Raw genomic sequence first — 9,111 nt, 5'->3', positions numbered from 1 at the left:
CCTTTCATTCCTAACTCTAGCTCTTTTTGCTAGCAAATTGGCTTCTACACTAACTGCTACACTCTGCATGTCTTCTAAAGTTGGGGGATTTCTCTCTCTGAGTTGGAATGCCATATCAGTATCAAACCCATTAGGAAATTTTATTAATGCTAAGTCAAGTGGGGGTCTAAGATTAACTGGTATTGCATTGTATATATTGTTAAATCTGGTGCAATAATCCTGAACTGTTTCATTAGGTCCTCTTTTAATATTTTCGTACTCTGAAAGGATCTGTAAAGGGTTCTTTCTCTTTTCCCATCTATCTAAAAATTGTTTATAAAATATATCTAGACTATCTATGCTATTAGCAGGTAATGCTCTGAAACATTTCCTAACATCACCGGCTAGAGTCTGAGCAAAAAGTATCATTTGAACATCTCCAATATCAATTTCATGCAATCCAAAGTAGTCAGTCATTTTGTTTACATGATGTTGTGCTGTATAAGGTCCTATGCCATAAAAATGGACAATTTTGTTTTGGTAGTCTTGTGGCATGGCACCAAGTGGGGCAGGTAACACAAGAGGAGCATATCTATTTACCATGGCTCTAAGTTGGGCAGGGATAAGATGTGGGGTTGAGGTACTTGGAGATGATACAGTAGTCGATGAAAAACTAGGAGTAATAGGTGATTGATGGGTAATGGTAGGTTGGTAGGGAAGTGAATGTATAAATGGAGGTGGGGAAAGAACTTCAGAGGTTGAATGGAATAATGGTGAACTAAGAGTAGTGGACACTGGTTCAGAAAGCTCAGGGATCTTAGCAATAGTAAGGGATGACTGTGGGGAATTTAGAATATATTCATCAATTGACTGGTTTACCTTTTGGACTTTGAGGTCTGTAATAAACTCTGGATCTAGAACTATGTCATCAAGTGCACTTTTAGGCCTAGTTCTAAATAGGGAAAGGTCAAATGACACATCAAAGGGAAGGTCTTCTAAAAACAACCACTCATTAGGGCATGAATCTGCTTTGATTGAAGGTGTTGGACTGACTGAACTTTCTCGTCTTTTAGGTCTTCTCGAAATCAGGTTGGGATTATCCACTACTGGGCAGGGTTTGGATCTGGATTATCCCTAGTATAGTGAGTTCTCCTTGAAGCCATAATTTCAATCTTTTCTAATTACTTTCTTTTTTGTGAAATTTTGTAAATAACTTCTAATGAACCCTTCAAGAGGCTTGAAATAAATATTTGAAATTTTCTTAAAGGTTTATTAAGACTGAGGATTTGAGTTCCCCAGTGGAGTCACCACTATGTTATCACTCAAAATTTTCCTTAGAAGTTATGAGAAGAAGGAAGCAACCGAGGTAACCACAAACCAATCTTTTAAGTATAGGCTCTAGCCAACCTGTGACTCAGAGAGGGCTTTATCTATATAATTTAGCTTTGTTTTTATGGGTTTTTAGGCTAGTTCTTAATGTTCATTGGGGTTTTGGTTTTGAATTGAAGGTTGGGTGGTGGAATTCTTGGAGCAGATGGATAAAGCTAGGTCTTCAAGACATTGGGATATGGAGTCAACAAATGGGTAGCATAACTAGACTAGATCATTAAAGGGAATGTTCACAGGGAAGGCTAGCAAAGAAAAATGCAAATATTTAGGCCTAATGGGTGAAGCAATTCTAAACAGGGTGAAAGGGCACTTAAGAATCCTTGGACCGGGATCCGAATGAAGAACAGAGGATGATCATGAACAAAGGGAAATTAAGAATCCTTTGCTATAGATGGCTAGGGGTTATCTAAACTAAGGAGCAGTCAAGAATTCCTTAACTTAGATTTGTGAAGAAAACATACAATAATGCATGAAAGTCAAGACAGAGTGCATTTAAGCAATTTCTGAAATATCATTCCTTGCTATACATTTAGATTTTAGAAATTTACACAAAAGATTATGGAAAAAGCATAAGGAAAACAACATTGAACATGGGAGAGTACTTATTTGTATTTCTCTTTACACAAGAATCCTGTAAAATATCTGATCTTTATTCCTTGATCCAGCAAGCCAATCCAGTCATTGATACAATAGAATTTTGATTTGAGAGAAAAAGTCTATAGAAATGTCTTGGAATCCACCCTACATACTTCGAAATATGAAGTATATGTACAAAATTGTTTACAAAATATCTCAAAACAACTTGAGATTTAATTTAGGAAAAATAAATATCTTCTTGCATGAAGATAGAGACAGATGTTGAACTACTTCATGTTGTCCCTTTTATTGTGGTGTTGTTGGCTATTTCAGTTGAGTTGGAGCCCTTTAAGCTGGATGATATTTGTAGCATTTATACACTGGAATCTTCTTTACTTTCATCTTTCAACTAATACTCTTAGACCCTGCTACTTTTTGACCCTGATGCTCTGCTTTTACCTGTTTTAACTGGTTGCCTTCATTTACTATGCAGTAACTTTCTGATGTAAATTTATCATAGTAAATCCATCATTTTTTCCCACAGAGGTAAAAAAATCAAGCGTTCACAAGAAAAGGATTAATTTTCACTAAATTTCCACTTTAGGAACATTTGAGAGATATATGGGCCAAGTCACCTTAAATTCCCCCTAGTAGGTGGAAGTACAAGGTCAAGTCTTTAGTCTCAAATCTCTACACCATTAAAGGAGAGTTATGAAGCCTTAAAAGGACTACTATTGTCTCTCCCCAAGATGAGAGTCTCACTCAAAGATTAAATCTCATCAATGAGCTAGATTTGGGCAAGCCATGAACCTTAGCCTATAAATACTACTCCATTAGGGGCCATTTAGAAGAGAGAAGTCATTGCAAGGTTATGCTACCTAAATTTCCATCCAATTGGAAATTCTTTATAATATTGGAGCTTTCTATTCAAAGAGTGTCCAAAACATTTCTTTAGGAGAGAATCACACCAACATGAGAGTGAAAGGAGGAACCCTCCTTTAGGAGATCTAAGGATCAATTGTTTCTAAGGCTCTCTTGAGTTTCTTAGGGAGAGATTTTATCCTTTCTACATCAATAAAGAAATTTATTTTTTCGCAAACTCTTGTCTTCCTTCTATGTTTTTTGTTTTTGTATTGTAGGGTTAATGTTTCATGTTAGATTTCACTACATTGATTGTTATTTGTTTTATTATGTACAAATCAAGAACTACTTGCTCCTTGTAGGAAACAACAAATTGCACAAGATGGGATTTTGGAGCACCTTCGCTCCAAAAAAAAACAAAAACAATGATCTTGACCATAAGATTGTCATTTTCCTCTTGATTTACAAACTTGGGGAAGATCCCAACAAATTTTAATATATAGATTATTGTTGATCTATTTTCCTAGTGAACAATATCCTTGAAGTGTCTACAACGTTTTCAGGAGACGTCTTTGAAGGAGGATACAAGGGACCTATCTAATATTTTAATCTCCCTTATAGTATTGATCACATTCTGGTGCTTTGCAATCTTATGGAAGTATTTTGTGTTTTCATTTGTAGCATAAATCCAAAGGTCTCTACTTTTCATAACCCACTCATTTTCTTTATCTAGGAGCATTTTCGTTCTTTTGGCTTCAACGAATCTGATAAATTCTTATTGGTTGGCTGACCTATGTTCATATGTGCTTTGATCAAGAAAGACTTTCAGTTTCTATTTAGTATTTTCCCATGGGGGGTTCAATAGTGGATCAATACCATATCACGTGTGTTCATATTGAGGGATATATATTGAGGAAAAAATGACATAATATAGTAGGGGGTAAAGGGTTTTTATATTCACGGGTATAAAAAAATGGGCTCAAAGTTATTAAAAAAATATAAAGGAGTATAAATAATGTTAATGAAAAAATAAATAACTGCAATAACTAGTGCAAGTAGGAGTTTTTTAAATTGGGAAGGTGTATTGGGTTCGTATTGGTAGGGGGTTAAATAATGTGATTTTTAGAGGTATTTTTCAATATATAGTCAAATTAAGGGTATTATTTAGTATGACATGAATGCACGTGATATGTCAGAGGTTCATTGAGTGAAACCCCCATGTATCTGACAACATTTGTGTGTCTCAATCCATTTCTTATTTATCCCAATTTAAGATTACAAATTTGGATGATTTTAAATTCCTTTAGAACTAGAATGATGGGGATTCATGGGAACCAAAGGATAAGGGGCATTGGGCCTATTTGATAGCCATGTCAAGGGAGGGATCTTCAAAATAATGTGAGTTTAGCTTGAAGAGATTAGGTGCATTTGGGGGAGATGGATTGAGTTCGAGAATAAGCTGATGATCTGAATGTCCACCTATTGACATTTCCAGAGATTATGAACGATTAGATATTCCAAAATTAGGACTCGATATATGCATTTTGAGACTTTATCTATCCTAGCTTGATTGTTGACTAGGTAGGCTAAAGTTTTGAGGGGATGAGATCTCTAAGTCTAGAGTTGTCTAGATGTTTTATGTTAAAGTATGAGAGGGTTTTGGAATGGCCAAGGGACACTAGATCTAGATTCCCAAAGGGTAAAATTTATGTTGTCTCCCACTATCATATTGTGTGGAGTAACTTGAAGAAGTTTTCCCGATAAGATATTTTATTAGAGTAAGTACCACATATGTCATAGAAAATGAAGACCACGTCAAGGTCCAATGAGTAAAGGTCTAGAGACAACCTTGAGCATATCAATCAAGTGAACTTTTGTCGAATGTAGAGAGTGTTCTAGCTAGAAATGATCCCTCCTAAATACCCAAAAGTATTTAACAAGAAAAAATTTCAGTGGGGAGAATTTTTCTTAATCAACATATCTCTTTCATTCCCTCTATCATTGTTTCTTGAAGAAAAATAGCATGAGAATGGTGCAACTCAGTCAATCCTTTTATTGCTAATTTTTTGGTGTGGTTGGCTAATCCCTTGTAGTTTGGAGAAAGAAAAATCCTTTAGAAACAATCATTGGTTCTGGTTTTCTAAGGGCCTTGAGGACATATTTTTGTTTCTTTGAGAAAATTTTTGAGTTTATCTATTGTTGATCCAAAGAGAGGAAGGATTTTCTTCCCCTGCTACGAAAAATTTGATCCCCTACCTCCTTGAATCCAATCATAGAACTTGAATCCAAAAGGAAATGTATGGGAGGCACCATTTCAAGATGATGTGGGGTTTTCGACTAGGAGAAAAGGTTGTAATGAGGGGTATAGCTTTGAATTGTAGTCGAGGTGACCAAACTAGAGAGGGGGGAGACATTTGAAAGAGGTAAAGTAGTGGGAAGAGTGGGCATGGGAGGAAAAATAGAGAAGAGTGGTAAGGAGATGGGAAGGGAGAGATTAGTTAGGAAGGATAATAAGTCCTTAGGGTATATGGTGGTAGGGGAAAAATTGGATGGAATTGGAGCAGTAATCTCAAAGGGAGATGCTGAAAATTTTTAAGGAAAGAAAAGAGGAGGGGAGGGATTTTTTGCACACATAGGGGTGGATTCCCCCGCCACCCCCCCCCCCCAAAGAAACCTTCAACGATGTAGGTGTCTCCTTTGGGGTATTACAGGAATAGGTTGGAAATCATTTGAATTAATTATTTCATTGTTGTCCACAGAAGTAGAGATGTGCTTTGTTGTATGGAGGATGACAATGAGTTGGCTAGAGGTGGAGCATTTTCTGATAGATGGAGAGGAGAAATCGAGTAGTGTTCGTCCTTTTCAATTCACTTCTTTGATCTTCCTACTGGGTATTCCTTGCTCAAGTGTCCATGGGCATGAAAATAGATTACACTTGAAAGACATTCCCTTATAGCCTAATCTTTGGTGACGCACCAATGCCTTGAGTTGATGGAAATCAAGTTTGGCAGGCCTAAGGTTAGATTTAGCCCCACCATTATTCAGTATGTGCCCATGTAAACATTTTTTTGATATGAGAGTTTAGCTTCATAAACGAAACTTGGGGTATGTTGGTGCTCAAATTGTCCCAGTAAATGATGACATCCAAAGACCACATCAATGAGGCTCTTAGATCCTCCTGTTCTAGGTGACAAGGGTTGGCATGCGTTTCACCATAGTGGGTAATCCCTCATGAAAATCAAAATTGAATAATCATTGTAGAATAATGTAAATTAAATATATTTTCTAATTAACGAATAAATAGGCAACATTATTGAATAAAGAGTATTTTAAATAAATAATGTTTTTAGGAAATAGAGGTGGTAGGAATATAACATGTCAAAACCTATTAAAATAAAATATCATTATGACTAAATGACGTTTAAATTAATATATTATATTTCTCACAAAACATAAAGGTTAGTAAAAATAAAAAATTAAATTAAAATGAAAAGACAAAAGTTAGGAAAAACTGGTTTAAATGCATTTAATAGAAATGTTGTAGTTGAAACAATTTGTTAGCAACTGCTATTATCATTCATTCTGTAACATAACAATTAAATTATTTGATTTATTTTTTCTAAACAATAAATATTGGAGGAAAAACTAAACCAATTTTAATATGAGGAAGAGTAATCAATTTGATAATGTCAGAGCATTGCTAATCACCACATATTACCAGTAAAATAAAGAATTGAAAAGAGAAAAGAAAAATTAACAAAAAAAAAATAGGAGGACTCGCTTTATAGTATTTAAATTTATGTGCAAATAAAACCCTAAATGACATGTATTGTTAGAGTTTTCTTCTGCAACAAATAAATTCAAATATAATTTAAAAAACTTTAAATAACATATATTTGAGTATTTTAATCGTTATTTCAAGCAATATTATTGAATAATCATGTTATATTAATAACCTGCACACTGAACTAGTAAATAAAACCTCACATAAAAATAGCACAAAGAAAGAAAATAAAGAAATAGATATTATTAAATAAAAATCCTCACTGCCACCATGAACAACACCATTATAGCAAGTACATGATGACCTCAAAAATAATAATTCATTACCTTCGATGCACCACCATCCTTCAATATGCCCTAAAACAACGGTACAAAAAAAGGCCCTAGAACAATCTTCTACCTCTTATTTTAAATGTCTCGAAGTTAGTTTTATTTTTAGTTCTCGTAATTTCCAAACAAAATTACAATGATAATTATTCTCATTAAATCTAATACATATTAATCATTTAAATAAATCCCCGCTCAAATTTCTATGTGAAAAATCCTTTCAATAGTATTCATGCATTAAAAGAAAAGATAATAATTAATTCTCTAATATAAAACATTATAATAAATTAAATTAAAATATAACTTACCCTTCATAATGTTCTCATCATTATCTGACGTACAATATTAATGAAATTTAGTTTTTATGTTAGGTGAGACCCAGTGAAATTTTCTCGCTATATAAAAAAATAGGTCATAAAATATGTATTGACGTGCAATTATTTTCCAAAAACGTAAGATAAATTAAAAAAAATATATTAAATTTGATAATTTAAATGTGATTTTCCCTTTTAAATACTTGCATTTCTACAAAATCTGCCATGAAATCTAAATGGTCCTCCCATAATCCTATACAATCTTCATTCACCCATTAGAAACAAAATTATGAATCCAAAATAAAACAAATCTGAAATGTATATACATTTCAATTTCAAATTTAAAATAATATTTTATTTATAAATTTCATATTTTATTTTAATATACATTTCAAATCATATTTTAAACATTATAAACGGTAATATAAATTTCAATAATGTATAAATAATATATATATAAACCTAAAATTTCAATTACAAACAAGGGAGGCTGCGAAGCAGCGAGTCCCTGCACTAAGTTCAGCCTGCATAATACGTGATGTGTCATAGCTATCCTGGCAAGCTCTTAGTTCATGCTAATCGTAATAGCTTACAACAAAAATGCAGGAGATCTAGTGGAGTAAGTTACTCCCCACAGATTTGAAGTAGTTCTCAGCAAAAGAGAGTAGACTAGTTCTCAGCAAAGGAGAGTAGACGGTGCGAGCTAAAGCACGGAGCTGCATAAGCATCAAGGGCATGTTCCTGCAAGAGGGAAGAATAACACTGACAATGACAGGAGGCCTAAAGCACCCTATAAGCGACAGGAGAAACAAATGCGAAACAAATTAACAATACAGCGCTGTTACTGAGAAGCTAAAGTGCTGAAATTGGAACGCTGAGATAGCCAATAGCCACTATGCAACACAAAACTGAACTCTAAAATCAGTAGTCAGCACCCTCACTGCACTGGTTTCTTCACGGTTTCTTCACCAAGAAGGCCATACCTTTATATTGTAAAACTGCTAAAGTCCTCTCTGATGTTAATTTTCCGAGACAAACCAAAGTACTTTAATAAAATTAATAGGTAAAATACTTAGAATGAACTGTGTAAAGATTTGAAAAGTCCAAAGATATTAGGCATAGTTTATTTAGAAAACTCTCAGCAATTTCTCGTTTAGTCAATAAGGCGCTTGGCTGTATTTATTGTGCGTCGATAAGGATACAAATTTATATTGTAAAATGCTAAAGTCCTCTCTGATGTTAATTTTCCGAGACAAACCAAAGTACTTTGATAAAATTAATAGGGAAAATACGGCCCTATGATAAAATTAACAAAAAAAACATTGTAATCACCATTATTTTGATTATAAAAATACTGTACACTAACAAATTATGAAGAATTTATTGTGCGTCGATAAGGATACAAATTTATATTGTAAAATGCTAAAGTCCTCTCTGATGTTAATTTTCCGAGACAAACCAAAGTACTTTGATAAAATTAATAGGGAAAATACTTAGAATGAACTGTGTAAAGATTTGAAAAGTCCAAAGATATTAGGCATAGTTTATTTAGAAAACTCACAGCAATTTCGCGTTTAGTCAATAAGGCGCTTGGCTGTATTTATTGTGCGTCGATAAGGGTACAAATTTATATTGTAAAATGCTAAAGTCCTCTCTGATGTTAATTTTCGGAGACAAACCAAAGTACTTTGATAAAATTAATAGGGAAAATACGACCCTATGATAAAATTAACAAAAAAAACATTGTAATCACCGTTATTTTGATTATAAAAATACTGTACACTAACAAATTATGAAGAAATTCCAGTGGGCTAATTTTTAATTATAGCTTTTGACTTAAACCGTTCAATGTCGTAAAGAAAGTAAAGAAATTTAATAGTAC

This window comes from Pinus tabuliformis, chromosome 5_2 (genome assembly GCF_031772625.1).
Source record: "Pinus tabuliformis cultivar Carrire ecotype Pingquan chromosome 5_2, CPIR1, whole genome shotgun sequence".
Classification (NCBI taxonomy): Eukaryota; Viridiplantae; Streptophyta; class Pinopsida; order Pinales; family Pinaceae; genus Pinus; species Pinus tabuliformis.
Note: the sequence above shows the minus strand (reverse complement) of the source record.